The 17,950-nt window shown below is 47.7% G+C and overlaps 1 protein-coding gene across 3 annotated transcripts in view; it reads left to right on the top strand.

The window, feature by feature from the left end:
• Nucleotides 1-17,950, top strand: part of KCTD16 (potassium channel tetramerization domain containing 16) — a 41,682-nt gene that overhangs the window by 18,170 nt on the left and 5,562 nt on the right. The window lies entirely within an intron of this gene.

The following is a 17,950-nucleotide window of genomic DNA, read 5'->3' as shown; positions in this document are numbered from 1 at the left end:
AAATTCTTTAAATGCGCATTAAAATGCAAATCACTCTTCTTATTAAAGATTTCTGGAGGTTCTCTGACAACACATTTAAATGCAAATCACTGAAACATAGACTCAATATTAAAATCCAAACAAGTGTGAGATCCATGGGCTGAAATTAGAATGGGACCCCACTATGCATCTCTGCAAAGTCAGGGCCACCCCAGCAGCATGTAGAGGAGCTTTTGACGGAGCAGTTCGGTGTTCTTGGAGTGGGGAGGGTCTGGGTGCATCCCTGATACCATGCAGCCCCCCTGTCCCTGCAAGGGTCCATCTGGTATGGATATGCGGTGTGGGTTTGTAGCACTGCATGGCAGAGCTTGGATGTAATGTCAGATGGGGTCCAGTTGGGACCCTGAGGTCATCCAATAACCTTGTGACGAGCAGGGGCACAGCTCCTGACACTGGCCATGTGTCCAGACTCAGGGATACCCCTGAGGTACAGCCAGGAGTAAGAAGCAACAGAAGAAATGAGTGCCCTGAATGAGTAATGGGCTGCAGCCAGATTTCTGAGTTTTCCCCCACATTATGCAATGTAAGACTCTGTCCTCAGCCAAACGGATGGTAATGATTTGATGGGGTTTTAATGGGAGCGCTCTGAAACCAGCTCTGAAAGCTGCTGGTGCTTTGGGATGAGCTCAGCTGCATGCATCTGAGCTGCTTTGACTTTAAAGTGTGATGATCCATTAGGAACAACAGGCTTTAAATGTCTTTAAAACTGAATGAGGTCTTTTTTTCTCTTGCTCTGCTGCACTCATTAAGTTCCTGCAGGAAGATGTGAGAGGACAGAAGGCACTTTTCCATCACCTCCACCACCCTGAGTTTATCACTGCTTGCCAGGGCTGTGCTGGGGGTGGTGGAGCAGAGCAGGGTGCTGGTGCCAGGCTCAGGCCTCAGGGCAAAGGTGGGTTGGAGCATAAAGATGTGGAATTGGCACCAGTGTCGTTCAGTTCTGCTCAGGATGAAGGCAGGAGGTCACTGCAGCTCAACTCTCACCTTACGCTGCCATGTCTGTTGCATTAGTGGCTGATGTGTAGCACACTTGGAAACATCTCCCTGCTCTTTCTTCCCCCAGGAGGGGATCCTCCTCTTGTGCTGAATACCTCACAAACAAGGGCTTGTGTACTTAGGGGAAAAGCTCTGCTTTTCTCTGATTTTTCTCTGTAATTTGAAGTGCTAATCAGGGCTTTTAAACTCAGCTCTATCAGTCAAATGCTTCTTGATGACGATGAGCAGAACTGAGCAGTGTAGCTGCTGAATGGATCATCAGTGAGTTCTAATTTTAAGGGAAAAAGTGTTTTTTCATCTCCAAACTATGATGATTAAAAGCCAGAATAGTGATGTTGGACAGAGAGTCTTACCAGTGAAACTGAATCCAGCATAGAAAATGTACCTGGTTGCTTCCCCCTCCTCCATACAGTGTTGTGTTGTATGGAAATAAGTCATGCCCAAGTAATTGTGAGTGATGCACAAGGGCCGTGCTGCCACTGGGATCCTTTGGTAGCTGAAAAAGAAGGGAAGCTTTGCAGCTCCTGTATTCTTGTGCTGCTCATCTCTGCCTTTCCTGGAAATTCTTTTGTGCTGGGGAAAACGAAATCAGATCATAAACTGTAAGTGACAGAAAAGGAATCGTATGTGCCCATGGGTGGGTGCCTCAGAGAAAGGGGAAACCTGTGTCCAAAGGGAGCTCCCCAGTTCCTCCAGAATCTGGGTGCTGAATGAAGGCTGCTGCTGCTGCGCTGCTCCCTGGGTCTTTGTGTGACACCAATTGCACAAAGTGCAGAAGTGCATGGCTGTGGTTTTACCCCCTTAGCTAGAGAGGAAGAACAGCTTCTGCAGCTGACTTCAAACACTGAAATCCCTGACTTGTGCTCTTCATTATGAGCTTATGTTGCCTGGAAAATCGGGGAATCAGATTTGCCTTGACATAAAGTGTGTGAGCCGCAGCACACAGTGCAGATCATGTTGGAAAATGACATTATTTTTGAGCCATTTATCCATGGGTTTCATTGCTAAGTAGGTGCTTTCTCATTCAGAAGAAAGAGATGTGGCAGTGCCTGTCCTGCTGGGTGTCACAAACACATGCTCTACACCAAGTCCATTGCTTAACCTTGCTCTCTCCCTGCTGAGATCCACATGTTCTGTTCCTGGGCTGGAAATGCCTTTTGTTGGTGTTGGGAATTTTTCCCCACCTCCATCCTGGGGCAGAGGCATCGCCCATAACAGACATCGTCCTTGGTCAGACTGCCCTGGGAACACTGCCCTAACCACAGTGTGATGGTCTCACAGCAGCAGTCAGTACTTAACGAGGGCTCCATGGAGCTGCTTTCTGGGCTCTGGGGTAAATTCCTAAGGAAGCAGTTTGTAGGAAATATGTTGGAAAACTAACACTGTGTTCATCAGCACGTTGTTAACATTTCCTCACCCTAACAATCGGAATTGCTATGACATTTTTGTTTCCACCTTGGTACATGTGAGCACAGGTAGCAGCAATGCATTCCCCCATCACCAGTGGCAGTGCTGCTCCCCAGGCTGCAGCTTCCCCCATGAGTGGGAAGAGCAGAGAGGAGTGCCAGCACATGGGTGAGCAACTGCTCAGCACTGAGCAAAAATGTCCTGCCTTAAGATTCCATTTTTTCCTTTTTTGAAAAGGAGCAAACTGCATCATGAATCTCTTTTGTAATTCTCCCTTTCCTTCCCTTCTCCTTCCCCTCTCCTTGGCCATGCAGTGCAGCGTGTGATCTCCTCCTTTGTTTCCCAGTGTCTTTTTTCATTCTGTGTCAGTTTCTTTGCTGCACAAAGAACATTCTCTTCTTTAGATGCTGGCTTGTGAGTGCTAAAGATGCAAAAGCTTCACTTTCCTTTTACTTACACTGGATAAATAGGAAGGACCCCCCCCTTCCCGCACACAATTTTTAATGAGTCCCAAGTGAATTGCCTTAAAGCCTAATGTTCTCTTTATTGCTTCCTATGAATAACGACAGGTGGAATCAGCAGGTACCTTGGCTGGTGTCACCCAGGGCAGAGCTGCTGCAGGTGGGTGGGGTGTTCCCAGGGCTCACTCAGGCTGCTGAGGTTGTTTCCCATTCAGGTCCCTGTTTGCAGGCATCAGGACCAGAGGGTGCCCCAGCCCAGGGTGTCCCCAATAGTCAGAGGGGTGAGTTCTGCAGTTCTGGGGGTGAGAATTTTGTTTACATGGAGCTGCTCATATAGTCATGATGTTGGCCATAGCGGTGAAGTGCGTGATGGTGCAGCAAGAGAAGTGGAGCTGCTCCAGGTCCCTCGGTCCCCAAAGGGTGGAGCTGGGCAATCTTTGTTGGAAGGGAAAATTCTGGAGCTGGAAGCTGTGCTATGAGTCACTGGCACAGATCATGCATTAAAGACGTGTTCGTTGGTGAAGTTCTGCAGGGACAAATGAAAGGCAAAGACAAAACAGGTCATTCTCTGAGATCTGTGTAGAGCATTAACAAAGGTGGTGAAGAGGATTCTCCAAATGCCTTTTGTTAACATGTGGGTCTCAGGATGGCTGCAGTTGGTGCTCCATAACGCACTGCCTCCTACCCAAGGGTGTCACCTGAAAGGTGGGCACGCACACACCCTCACGCTGTGTGTGTTGACCCCATCCAGGTCACTGGGCACAATGTGAATGTGCTGGTGGGCAGCTCCACATGCTTGGTGGCCGTGTGGACCCCTTGCTGTCCCACATTACCCTCCAGCACTGGGCACAGTTCACTTCTGCTGGGCTCGGTGCAGCAGAGGTGACCATGTCCCCTGGTAGCAGACAGGGAGCTGCCTTCCATTTACCATTGCTCTGATTTGCATTTATAGCCCTAGCAAGTGTTCAGAACAAATGGATCTAAAAAAGCAATCAATGCCAGTAAGCTGTTATTCTAGAAAGGCCACGGGCATCACAGTAGACCTTCAGCTTAAAAAGCTTTTGAGGACCTCAGCAGACTTGTGATAAGGTCTCAAATTTCATCCTTATTTTCTGCACTCATGCTGTTCAGCCCTTCAGCTCTGTCCTTTGCTTGTGTTATCCAATGCCTTCAATCCCTGACCACAAACAAGGACAGGGAATGGGCTGCCAGGTCAGCACTGATAGTGCTTGTACAGAACAGCATTGGTGCCCGACCTGGAGGGGGGCAACCAGCACACAGCTAGGCTGGGGGGGCTGTAACCAGCACACAGATGGGCTGGGGGGCTTTAAGGTCCCTTCCAACCAAAAACATTCTATAGTTCTTTGATTCTTTAATGTAATTATAATGTATTTTCATTCACTGACCCTGTTTTACTTGTTAACGTGTGCTAATTACTCTAGTTCTGCATGTTGATAATTGCTTCATATTATGATAATAGTTTAAAGATCACAAATGAGACACGCATCTTAAAGCACAATATTAACTTGCTCTGTAGCCCACCGAAGAGTTTAAACCCAGTTTAAAGCTCCCATCGCCCGCATGGAGATAATATTATAGCTGTGATAAATGTAATAAAATCTTCATCTCCATCCCCCTTCAGATTTCATAGTCAATGCCTAATTATTCTTTCCCATAACTAGACTCATTCTGATCTTACTAACTGAAACAAAAAGCCAATTTATTACACTGTTTGGAACAGCCCAGCAGTAGCCACGTGGCAGCTGGAGCAGGAGGCCTCATGCAGCAGGGCCTGCTGCAGCCCACACACAGCAATCACTGGTGGCCTCATGGTTCAGGTTGGATACTGGGAACAATTTCCTCTCCAAAGAGCAGTCAGCACAGGCACAGCTGCCCAGGGAGTGGGGAGGCACCATCCTGGAGGTGCTCCAGAACATGGGGATGTGGCACTGCAGGATGTGGTCAGTAGGGATCATGTGCTGGACTGGGGATCTGTGGGGTCTTCTCCTACCTTCATGGTTCTGTGATTCCACAATTCTGCTGGGATTTGGCAGCCTGGGGAACTGTGGGTGTTTGTGGAGATGCTTTGGGCTCACCCTGAGCCGACAATGTGCTCACACTCTTTTTATTTTAAACCAAGAACAGCATCTCAGCTTCTGAAGGATGCAAGCTGGAAATATGTAATGTTCTCTCATCTCAACTGCCCAAGTTTGCAAAGACTAAAACAAAAAGTTATGAAAATATATGCATAATTACTGAGTGTTTAGCACCATGGGAGCATGTTTGGCAACGTGTTCCCCAACAAACAGGAAACAACAAAAAAAAGAAGCTGTTAATAATTGTGATTTAATTAACCTGGATGTGTCTAGTTAAGCAGACCTACAATGTTCTACTCAGAGCATACTCAATCTTACAACATTTTTGTTAGAAGTTTCTTATTATATTTATAGATGCTACCTGGAGTTTTCTATGAAATTTTGTTTCCATTAATCACCTGCAACTTAATCATGATAAGGCATAGCTTTCACCTCTATAAAATACCTAAACTTGAGGGGCATGGGAGGGCTGTGAGTGCTCAATGGCCTCTGCCTGTGCTGTGCTCTAAATGAACGCCTTCTGTTGGCATGCGCACTGGCTTGGCACAAGCAATGGACCACTTGTGTCTATCTGCCTAAGTTTGTAGTTCAGGCTGGTAAGGTAGACATGAAGCCTGGTTTGGTAGACACAGGGCCTTAAAATGTGTGAGGTGTAATTAACAGCAGGTGCTGATCTCCAACAGGCTCCTCCCTAGCAGCCCCGTGCAGTGCAACACTAGCAGAAATGCTCCCTGAAATCAGTCAGAGACTAAAGTAGGACACTTTGCCTTTTTGACATTGATTTTGTTAAGGCCATATCAAGTGTAGTTTCTATTACAGAAGGTGAAGAATTCAGAGAACAGTTTCAGCTTATTGGTTTAAAAATAAAATGAATAAGGCATCTGATGTAAGCAAAAATCTCCGCAGCTAATGCAGAAAGGTCTTCTGCTATTTAAACAAGAAATGCATTTTTGTTTAAATAAAGGAGAGAACAGACTATTTATTACTGTTCAGAAATCTGGATGGTATTAGCAGCTGTGTAAATTAGTTTAACTTAATTGACTTCAGCAGAAATAAACTGGCTCATCTCTGCTGAGAGCTTGGTTACATGGGACTTAATTGATTTTTGAGCTGATATTTTTATTAATGGTGATGTTTAGGGTTCAGACAGTGCCAATCAACACAACAGCCTTTTGAGGCAAATGCACTTACTGTATTTGTATAAATCGAGGTAGGCTGATAAAAGACCAGCTATGAGGACTGCAGGCAGCCCACAGAGAGGTGAGGGATCTCCTTCTCCAGAGAGATTAAAACCCACCTGAACATTTTCTCATGCGACCTGCCACAGGGAGCTGCTGTGGAGGGCTTCACTTTCAGCCCAAGGGCCTTGCAGTGGGTCTCTGCCTCTGGGCTGTGGGCACTGACCTCCAGCAGGGCTGCTGAGCATCTCTGGGTGCTTTCTCACCCCCATTGTGTCCTGCTGTAGCCAGTGAGAGTCAGGACTGGGAAGGTGGAAGAAGGAAGAGAAAAACAAAGGAAGAAGCTGTATCGTATCAGTGCTCATTGACTGTATTTAGTCTTAAGCTGTAAATTTGGTGTCATGTGTGGAATGCTGTATCTGGCAGCAGAACTGTGTTCTTTGAGTAATTGCATTATGTACTTCAGTGCTTCTTTGATAAGGTGTAATTTGTGGGAGGTGATAGGGATGTGGTAATCCCAGCACCTCAGATCGGCTGTACAGGGGAGGATGGTGCTGATGAAAGAGCCGTGGGCTGACCCTGGGGGAAAAACCCACGTGTCATGGGGAAGTGCTATGTGCAGCTTAATTGGGGTGACCCTTGCAGTTAGCACCTGGTGCACGGAAACAGCCTGAAGTGTAGGAACACATGATTAGTTTCACCCTTAGAATAGCATGTACTGAAGAGCCTGCAGTTAGAGGCAGGGGTTTCCATGCAGGAATGGAGGAGGAGCAGGGGGTGCTCAGTGCCCCTGCAAATGCAGCCATAGCTGCAGTCCCACAGCTGTGGGTGCTGTTATGCTCAGAGACTGGAACAGAGATGGGAATGGACCAGGACAGCTCTGTGTGCTGCCAGCTACCAGCTGTGATGTGTTTCTGGATTTGTGAGCAGTGGAGGTGATGAAGGATGGAGGCACAGGCGGTATTTATAGAGCGCAACTCATTACGAAAATGACCCTGGGACCACAGCAGCACACTGCAGCAGGGTTTGTTACTTTCCCCCCCAGTCTGCCCTTTGCTGGTGGGCAGCCCAAGACCTCTGCAGCTTTGGCTTTTCCCACATGTTTGGGATCTTGGTAGTGCCATGCAGGAGTGACAAAGCCATGCACATACAGGTGGATGCAGAGTGTTGTTTTCCCTTTTATCATTACTGTATTAAATGCTGCTACTTTAGAAACAAACATTGTGCAATAATTTGGTTGAGTGCCAAGAACAGCATCTGCATTTTCATTCTGTGAATTAGAAAGCAATCTGTTGCTGGAGGGAAGCTTCTTGCTTGCTGGAGCTCAGTGTGCTCCTGAGGTATTTCATGAAATAGTACCTGAAGCTTTTCTTCTCCTGTGCCTCAGAGAACAGTACAGATGTACTGGATAAAACCAGATCTTGAATGAGGCATTTATTGGTACAGTGTAGTAGTTGGACAGATCAATACAATGGGAAAGGCATTATAATAAAGGTGTGATGACAAAAGGACTGGTACAATAGAGATGTGCTATAAAGGAAGAAGATTGCTCACCTGTGTCAGAAAATTCTGGGTTAGCAGGGGAAAGCTCCACTAAAGAGGAATTTCCAACCACAGACCCTTCTACAGTGGCAGTCAGCCCTTAAATGGGGTCTAAAAGAGGTGCAGCCAGACTCCACCCCTTCCTGTCACACAGCTGAATTGCCTTCATCTCTGCTCCCAGAGCTGACTGGCTCCTTTCCACAGGTGCTCAATCAGTAGACCGGGCCAGGACTCAACAGTTCCCAAACAGTACAGCAACAGAAAATGGAGTAGTTCTGAATGTGAGGTGTTTGCAGTGAAAGCTTTAAGTACCTCTGCAGGTGTCTGCAGGAAAAATCACATTGTGACATCTGCATGGGCACCCCCAGTCATGGGGACAGCAGACAGTCAGGCAGGGCTGGGGCACCTGCAGCTCTGAGCAGCAGTGCCAGGGGCTCACCACCCTCTGAGTGAAAGATTTCTTCCTGACATCTGGCCTTAATCTCCACTTTTAGTTTAAAGCTTTTTCTTCCTTGTCCTCTCACTATCTGTCTGTGTAAAAAGTCATTCTCCTCCCTTCAGGCACCAAAGGCTACGCTGAGGTCTCCATGGAGCCTCCTCTTCTCCAGGCAGAACACCCTCAGCCTTCCTCCCCAGCAGAGGTGCTGCAGCCTCTGAGTACCCTCCAACCGCCCTGTGTCCTTCTTGTGCTGGGGCCCCAGGCCTGGATGCAGTGCATATTCTTTGTAAAATGCAAAAGTGTGTCTGAACCTGTAAATAGCACTGTTGCAGTGGGTGTTGTGGTCTGTGCTGGGTAATGCTTTCCCCAGAAACCTACAAACAACCAATATTTTTAACTTGAGGGAACTGAAAATGATTTTTTTCTCCGTTTCAGATGAAACTTTGAATGAGCATTGTGGAACAAACCCTGGGGGCTCTGCATCCCTGCTGTGACCACACAGACAGCCCAGCAGCTGCGAGTGCAGTGCCTTTGGGTCCTGGTTGGGCTCTGGGCACTTGGGGTCCCACCCCTTGCTGGACTATCTGCACCATGAGGAGCAGGTCCTGGTTTCAGTGTTTTTTTTCAACAGCATACCTGGAGGTTTTGTTTACTTCAGCTGCCTTCCTTGCTAACTGTGCCAATGCATTTAGCTGAATCCTTGTCACGTTGCTTGAGCTAAAATTGAGATGCAAATGCATAGCAGCTCTTCCAATTTTTTATTATTTTTTTTCAGATGTAGAGAGCAGGCATAGGGGAAGATAAATCACTGTAGTTCCCTTCAAGCACATGCTGCTGAGAAACAAACACTAAAACATCAAAATAACACTTTTTCTCCCCTTTCACTCTTTTTAAAGCAAGAATATAATTACAGTGCACAGATCTCACAAGAGCACAGATCAAAGCAATTAAGTAATGGCTCTCGGCGCTGTGCAGAGTGGTAGCACCCAGCACTGCCAGGGGTGGGCCATGGCTGCACCAGCACTGCCAGGGCTCTGCACCATGGGGAGCTGTGGGCACTGCCTGCTGCCATCCTCATCTGCTGCAGCCCCACGGCTGCAGAAGGGCTGGGAGGGGCGGATCTCTGCTTGCATGGCCTCTATCCAATGTTTTGCTGTGGAAAGCTATCATTCGTGGATGGCGCTCTTTGGGATTGGTGCTTTGTCTCAAGCTGCAGCAGGAAAGTTCACCCTCTGTGGCACAGGTGTAATTTGGTTGGGAGAAAAAAGCAGCTTTAAAACTGACGTTTTTTTCTGAAATGAACAATAATATTAATTAAAATATATAATTGTAGAATTACAAATATGTAATTGTTGTAGGAAACAGTGATAGGATGCATGATTGTTGCTCTGAATCCTCTTGATCAAGAAAAGAGCCAATAAAACAACACATTAATCATAGAGGTGAAGACTGGAGGGCATATGACTCTCGAGGACTTGAATGTCATTGGCTGCCACTCCATCTTACAAGCAGCAGCCGTTTGTGTCTTTCAAAACATGTCTGAAATAGGAAAACCACGAATCCTTCCTAAATCTGAGCTATGCGAAAGGGTGCAATTTGTGTGCCGTGATTGCATGGAGGCTTAGGAGGGGATTTGAGCTCCTATCTGGGCACCTGCAAAGCTTGAATTCCTGCCATCACTGCTGGTTGGCTGAAATAAAACTCCTGCCAGAGATCTTGGCTGTGCACAGCTTCACCTTAGCTATTTTCAGCTATCCTCTGTCTGGTTTAATCACAGACTCTTCAATGGTGCTGGAAATTATACTTCAGCAGTGTGCCCATAACACCACCCTTATTGTAAAGAACTTTTTAGTCACATCCAGTCTAAATCTCCCAATATAGTTTGAAACCATTTTCCCTTGTTCTATCACTCAGTCCTTCCTAAAGAGTGTGTCCTCTTCCTTCCTCCAGCCTCAGGAAGAGCAGAACCTCCTGCTCATGCTACTATTAGGAGGTGGCTTTGCACTAATCAGCACTCGCTGGCTAAGCACTGTTTCCTATTGCCCCCCTGGTACCTGCATGTGGGGGCATTGCCCAGGGGCTGCAGGCTCAGCCCATGCAGAGCTCTGTGCCCACCCGCTGGGTGCCAGCCCCCACAGCTATCCACCACACCAGGTAACTGGGGAGCAGTGCTATGTGCTGTTACCATAATTTCAGGCGCCAAATATTTTACTGTTCATTTGAACACAAGGCTTTCCTTAATGCTTTGTAGGGCTTTGAAGTTAAATTGCAGTTTCATCAGTTGCATGATAAATCACTTAGCAGAATTTCCCAGGGGACATAAAATCAAGTTTGTATTTTCTTACCAGAACATCAGCCTCATTGCTGTGATGGGGGGGAGCTCAGGGATATCTCATGCTTCCCCAAATTCCAGCTTCCCATGCCAGCACTCCCAGAGCTGCTGTGGGCTGTTGCTGCAGGTTGGTCCTGATTTTATTGTCCAGGTGGTGCAGTGCTGGTGCAGGCTGGGAGCGCTTCCCAGGAGCTTTGCCCCGAGGAGAACCTTCTGCTCTGAGCCCTGGTCAGACCTCCAGCTGCCTCCTGAGCAGTCTTTGGGGTGGTTTTAGCAGCACATTCAACATGGGAGAAAGCTCGTGCTCCAAGTGAACATCCCAGTGCTGCCAGCAGGCTCACAATGGAGAAATAAAATGGAACAAATGAAATTCTGCTGTGAAGCTTGCGGTGCCTTGGGGAGGTGGTTCTGCTGGCTTCCCTATGCTGGGGGCAGCTCTGGGTGTGGGGCTGCCAGGGTGAGTGGGTGGGGGGCAGAGCAACACCTGGCACAGAGGTGAGGAACTGGAGCCCCAAAGAGATGGGTGCATTCCCAGTGCTGGGTTTGACTATTACAGTAAACATCCTGAAATAAAGATATCGGAAAAAATGTCAGACCAATAACCATATCATAAATATGGATTTGTACTACGGTGAACGAATATATCTGCTGAAGTGTTTCTTTAAACAAATAAATTCACGGCCTAAATTATTCAATGATTAATATTTGAGCAGTTGCAATGTACGCAGAGTTACCTTAATGTGTTTGTAGGCCAAAAGCAACTCCGTAACACATCATTTGTGCGCTGCTTTTTACTTTTGTTAAATATTAAGGAGCTGTCGGTCACATGCACTGGGGCCCCATCAATCAGTTTGACTCCGTAAAGGGGCCTTGAAGCAGAAGTAAATTACTTTGGTGCTTATTTTATGGCCCTTGGATGCAGAGAGAGAGCCGTGAGAAGGCAGAGCATGTGTGTGAGCTCCTGGCTGGCAGCGCTCCGTTCCTTTTGCTGCCTTTCCTTGCCTGTCTTACTGGTGAGTGGCACTGCTGTGAGTCAGCACTGTGCCCTCACAGCTCAGCCAGCAGCTGTGTCCTGGACTGCAGTGATGGATGGAACTAGATGGTCTTTGAGGTCCCTTCCAAGCCAAGCCATTCTGTGACACTTTGACTCTCTAAGCAGAGCCTGGAGGCACAGCCCTGCTCTGACCTGCTCTGGGCAGCACAGTGCTGCTGCAGACCCAAGGCTGGGCTGTTCCTGCTGCACTGCCATCCAATGTTGCTTTTTTTCCCCATCTCAGCCTGCCTTGTGATGGGCCTTGCTGGCTTCCAGGCAATGGAGGAGTGCAGTGACTTTTGAAGAAGCAGTGTGTGCACACTGTGCTCCAGCTGAGACACTGTTCTCCTCTGAGGTCCCTTCAGTCAGTAGTAATGCTCACATTATTTCCACAGGGATGGAATCAGGCTGTGATGGAGCTGTGAGTTCCATTTCCAACATTTTCTCTGGGTCAAAGAACACTTATTCCCATTTTCCTGTGTTTGATGCTTTCCACATTATGGCTTGTAGAAAAATCCTTCTGGTGTTATTATTTTGAATACATTTGTAATGCTCTGGGATTTCTTGTCAGAACATTTTTCATCTGCAGGGATGCTGGGCTTATAATCACTGAGATTTTCTACTTTCTTATGGAGAAGTTGTATGGGATTTAATAATGCAGATAGCAGCAGGTTTTCTGTAAATGACACTAAAACCCTATAGAGTTCAATAGGAGCCACTAAACAATCTCTAAAGAGTTTTTCCATCCTCCACTAGAAACACACTGAGGAAAATTTCTAATAATCTGTTTGATTCCGCAGAAAAAGAACAAAAATAACCCTGTTTTCTCCTACAAATGCAGAGTGGAGGCTGTATATGGAAACTGGGCTTTGCTGCGCCATGGGACATGGTGGCCTGCTCAGCACTGTGCTGGCCTCATGGAGTGCCCCTGTTGGAGTGCCAGGAATGGCTGCCTGCATCAGCCTGGTGCTGCTGCTGGAAATGCTGTGAGCAAAGTGCTGGGCTGTTCCAAGCCGTGTCTGGAGGGTCTCCTGCTGCATGAATTCATTTAATGCAAAAGTGCTTTGCTCTAGATGCTAAAATGGATAAACCACGCCATTCATTTCCTAAAGTTCAATTCTCCACTTATAGGATAGTAAATAAACCAAGCTAACCCACAGCAAGATTAAACTGCGAGATACGGGGTTTAAGGCAAAACCCACTGTGGCTGGGAACGCTTCTCTCATATAAACAACATTTATCTCTACAGAGCAGAAGGCTGTTTTATGAGGTTGAGACAGGAAAAAGAAAATAAAAGCTTCCAGAGAGAGTGTCTTAAATAGCTCATAAAAACCAAGTGTGTGCTGCTCCGGACAGGGCCCTCCCATCCTCCTCAAGTGCAGTGTTGGCTCTGGGTGCTGAGGGCTCCACTCCCCACTTTGTTCAGCACAGCATTCTCAGAGAGCTGCTTCTCAGAGTTGGGTTACAGATAATTAATGAGCAGCAGCCCTACAGGATCCCTTCCATACACCCTGATTGCTGTGTAGCCCTTAAGTTAGCCAGAACTGAGTAGTGGGTCCATGGAGCAGTGGGGCCATGTTACAGTGGGGCCAAGCAGTGGGGCTGGCTCACAGTGGCAGCAGCTGGTTATCAGTGGCTGCTGTGCCAGAGCCATGCAGTGCTGGCCTGAGGAAGCCATCTATGAAAAATGGAGCTTGGTTCAGCGCTATTGGAAATGCAGTGCAACAGCAAAGAACATGAGTTATGTATTAGCACCTGCTGTGCTATACCACGCAGAGCTCTCTGTGATGCTGAGCACTCCACGGGTGGGGAGCACACTGTAGACCTGCTGGCAGCTCTGCAGTCTGCTGTCCTCTTGCTGCACTGATTCCAGGTGACTAGAAAAGCAGTTTGGGGACATATCCTTGCAGCACAGCACCGGCACACGTGCAGCCATGCAAATAGCACTGTGGACTTTGTTTTGACTTCACATTTGGACATTTCAGCGCCTAAAGACAGCCTATAAGCAAAAGAGAAGGTGGTTCTTTACACTCAGATAGCGATAGAACAAGGGGAAATGGCTTTGAACTGAATGAAGGGAGATTTAGGTCAAATGTTAGGAGGAAATCCTTCATTCGGAAGGCGGTGAGGCCCTGGCACTGCTGCCCAGAGCTGGAGGTACCTGAGGCCTTGGATGGGGTGCAGTGCAGCCTCAGCTGGGGTGGGCAGCCAGCCCATGACAGAGATGGAGCTGGGAGGGCTGTAAAGTCCCTTTCAACCCAACCATTTCATGGTTCTATGACATGATCTTATTATTCCAATGTTCATAGCACACCGCTGAGCACACCCATTGCCCAAAGCCATGCCATTCCCTGCTGCATCCTTCTGGCATCTGGTGGCTGCTGGGTCCTGTCCAAGTGCTGCCATTGCCAACACATCATCCAAGTATGAGTTTATTTTGGTATTTTTTCTATCTGCAAAAGCAAAACCTTTCCTAATTTCTCTTTAGAACCTGTGATGTGTCTTTGGACAACCCTTCCCCATACTGTAATAAAAAACAGCCAAAAAAAAGCAGGCTCCCCTTCCCCTCCTGCCTTTAGCACCGTACCACTGTTAATGCTCAGGTGTCATTGGAGATGTTGGCTCCAGCTGCCCAAAGAGATAGTGGTGCCATCTGGAAACTCAAAGTGGAGGCAGATGTATTTGTTCAGTAACATCAGAGCTGCCACTTTAGAAAGCTTTGCACGCAGAAGTCCAACAAGAGACTGAGGTGCTCCATTTCTGAAGATCTGGAATCCGCAGCTGCACATTTGGCTGTTTGTGCCCATGAGGCAGAGGGCTGCCAGGAGGCTGCTGGAGCTGCTTCTGCTTCTGCATCCTGAGAGCTCTCCGTACCGATGGCATCTGCAGGAGGTGAAGGGATCCACACAGATTATTCCACATTATGTTCAAAGTAATGACGAGTCTTAAAATAGCTCTCAATTAGCAATTGATTGCAATTAATTGGAACAACAGAGATTGACACGATGCCTTCATATCTCTAGAGCATTTATCTGTTAGGAGTCCTAATTTTTAAAAATTCAAGAACTGTGGCTCCCATATTATCATAACCATCTGTTGGCAATTTGCAATGCAAGTCTTCCAGGGACAGGACACCCGCGTTCTTTGTCTTTGCTAATTAAACAGGTTTTAGAAGGGGCTCAAGTTCAAACGTAAATGATGAAGGGCAGAACAAAGGATAACCTTGGGGCGAGTTTCCACCTGTACGTCTGAAAAATGTGTGTATATGAATGTGTGCATCTCTTGGTGTTTTGCAGCAGCTCAGTGTAGGCTGGCGGGGCCATGGTGCTGGCAGCACCCACAGAGGAGCCAAGATGCCTTGTGGCGCTGAGCTGGCTCTGAGTGTTTGCATTATGCACCGAGGGAGTCTGGAGCAATGCTCGTATTGGTAATTCTAAAATGAGGGCACTGAGAGGGGTGCTCTGTCTGATTGGTTAGCCTAGATCGGTTTTACCTGCATTTTAATTAATGGAGGATTTTAACTCCTTTCCTAATAGACAACAGGAGCACGTTGGTGCTGAATGTCTGAGAATTCAATCCATGATCCACCATCACTGGGCCCTGACTTGGGGGTCTGTGCCCTGCTGGATGCTCTGCCTCCATGTCCTGAAGCAGGGCAGACCCTGCTCCTTTATTCCAACTTCACTTTCAAGAACTGGAGTATAAATTTTAAGTAACAAGACTGTATTAGGATAATATGTTAAAACTACAGTAATAAAGATACAGTCTCAAACTGGAGGAGGCAGGACTGGATGTAAGGGAAGATGTTCTAGTGGCAGCTGGTGATCCCTGGTGCACCCAATTTAAACAAGCTGAATGTTTGAGAGAGGGCAAGAAGAGTAAATGCTATTGGAGGAAGAAAACTTTTGCATCATTTTTTTTTCATTTCACTGTAATTCTCTTGGAGAAAAATAAATGCCACAGTCCTAATGGCCAAATATTGTTTCCAATTGCAGTATTTGGAAAGGAAAGGGACTGCATTTCAAGCACAGTGTTACAGGGAACAGGAGTTTCAGGTTGGGTATTAGGGTCAATTTCTCCTCCAAAAGAATGGTCTGCAGTGGCACAGCTGTCCAGAGAGGGGGGGTCACCATCCTGAAGTGCTCCATAAAGTGGGGATTTGGCACTGGAGGATGTGGTTGGTGGGCATGGTGACATGGGCTGGGTTGGGTGTCTGAAGGGTCTCGGAAGGAGCTAGATGTCTGCGGACATCAGAGCCTGGTGATGAGTTTAGCAGTGAGCAGGATGTGGAGGAGAGGAGACAGCTTGGACAGTGCTGGCCGGAGTGCAAATGAAGGCATTCAGAGCAGTGCTGTTGCTGCTGGGGCCTCCCCTGCTCTGTTTGTCTGAGGAAATAGCACCGAGAGTCCTTGATCCAAAATGCACATAAATCTGCTGTACATCCATCCAGCTGCCAGTGCTGGTACCAGAGCCAGTTACTGCATGGCATTTGTCGTTGTTCCTGAGTTTTACCTTGGTAATTTTATTTGGACAGCAGTATTTTCCGCTGATAGTTCTGGCTAGATTACCAACTGAGAATGTATTTATTAAAACACCAATTAGACCTCGGTCTCTCATCAATCACAATACCTTTAATTCATGCATGGATGCAAAACCCATTTGAGGCATTGTACATGCGTGGATGAGAGGTTTACATCAAGTATGGGCCACCATTGCCTGTCTGCAGGCCTTGGTCATCCAGGTTTCACTGACCTGCCAAGTAATGTGTGGTAGTTTTCAGTGCCTCAGCTCTGAGGCTGGAAGGAGCAGGAGTGGGATGTGGGGCACTGGGCTGCCTCACTGCCACCGATTCTGAAGTTCTATTTAGTGGCTTAGTGGCATGGTGGGGGTGAGCTGGAGGCTGGCATTGGTGATCCTGGTAATCTGTGACAGCTTCATTCTGAAATGTCACAACATTATAGATCTGAAACTAAAAAGAAAATTGGTATTAAAACTAACATTATAGGGTAGATGTCAAAACGAAGGGAGCTGGTGAAGAGCTGAGCACTTTCCCAGTGCAAATGTCATCAAAGTCACCATCTGCTTTCAGAATACCGCAGCTCCAGGAGGCAATGCCAGTGGCAAGGACTTACCTGGGGAGTGCCCACCCCTTCAGCTCCTGCTCACTGGGCACTCATGGTCTCAAGGCTGGCTCAGAGGCTCCTGCTCTTGCTGGGGCCATGTGGGGATGTGGCCCCAGCACTGTCTGTGTGTTCTCACCGCTCTGCTGTGGGGTCCCTTAGGGACTGGTGGCACTCATATCTGAATAACTGATGTTCTGGTGGGCTGGCACAAATCACACTTCTCGGAGCCCATAATGGCAGGCAGCAGATGCCCCACTCGCTGCAGTCACACTGCAGGGTGCTGTTGGGCACATGGCAGTGTACCTGTGAAGCTCCACTCCCGGAGCAGTGTGGCTGTGCTGGGGGTCACCGTGGGGAGCCATGTTCCCCATGCAAAGGTTGCAAAATTCCAGCTCTGTGCCTGCTATGGGCTGTGCAGTGCTGGAACTGCTGTCCACGCACCATTTCTAACAACAAAGATCAACACAAAACCCACGCATTTTCATTGCTTTCAGACTGCAGGCTCCATGCACATCTCATACCATGAGTGTTCCCTGCCCATGGGGTTGCTGCATGTGGCAGCTCAGGTTTCCCATTCCCAGCTTGCAGTACATTTGCTTTGAGAGGGAGAGGAGAAGCAGGCAACAGGCATTTGTGTGTCAGTTATACATCAGAGGCTTTACTGCTGCTTCAGAACCTTCTAATAATTACTATAGTTAAGGCAGCAGGAGAGAAATGTTCTGAGATCAGGGAGAGAGGCAGCAGGGCCAGGCTGGGATTAATGAGCCCCTTTTTTCCCAGCTCCACTCAGCAGGCAGGTGGTAATTACTGAAGCGTGTGGTCACATCAATGCAGCGTGTGCATCTCTGCCAGGACAGGGGCTGCTGGAGGCCCAGTGCTGCCCTGCACTGCCCTGTGTACAGTGCATGTGCCACGTGCCTCTGCTTGGGAGCACTGGGGGTGCCAGGGCTGCCCCATGTGGGATGAGACATTGGCACAGGGGCTGCATGGTGGAAGGTTCCATGCTTTTGTCAAAGCCACAAAAACAATGAGGAATTTCAGTTTGACTATTATTGACTTTCATCAGACAAGTCCAAGAGCAGGTCCTGAAGAAAGCCTTGAATTCAGTTCAGGTACAGGGACACAGACTGGGAGACTCCTCCACCGCTGAGCAAGGAGCAGACACTAGGAGGCTTTTGGCTGTTTGTTTCTTTCCCTGATTCTACAGCTGATGTGTATCCTGTTTGTGGCTGCAATGGGGCTGGTCTGAGGGCAGAGTGCTCCATAGCTGTGCTTTGCCTCCTATTTGATGAATCTGGGATTCT

The sequence above is a fragment of the Coturnix japonica genome, chromosome 18 (genome assembly GCF_054131305.1).
Source record: "Coturnix japonica strain WE chromosome 18, WE-NBRP24, whole genome shotgun sequence".
NCBI classification, from domain to species: domain Eukaryota; kingdom Metazoa; phylum Chordata; class Aves; order Galliformes; family Phasianidae; genus Coturnix; species Coturnix japonica.
This window is presented reverse-complemented; position numbering and strand designations above follow the sequence as displayed.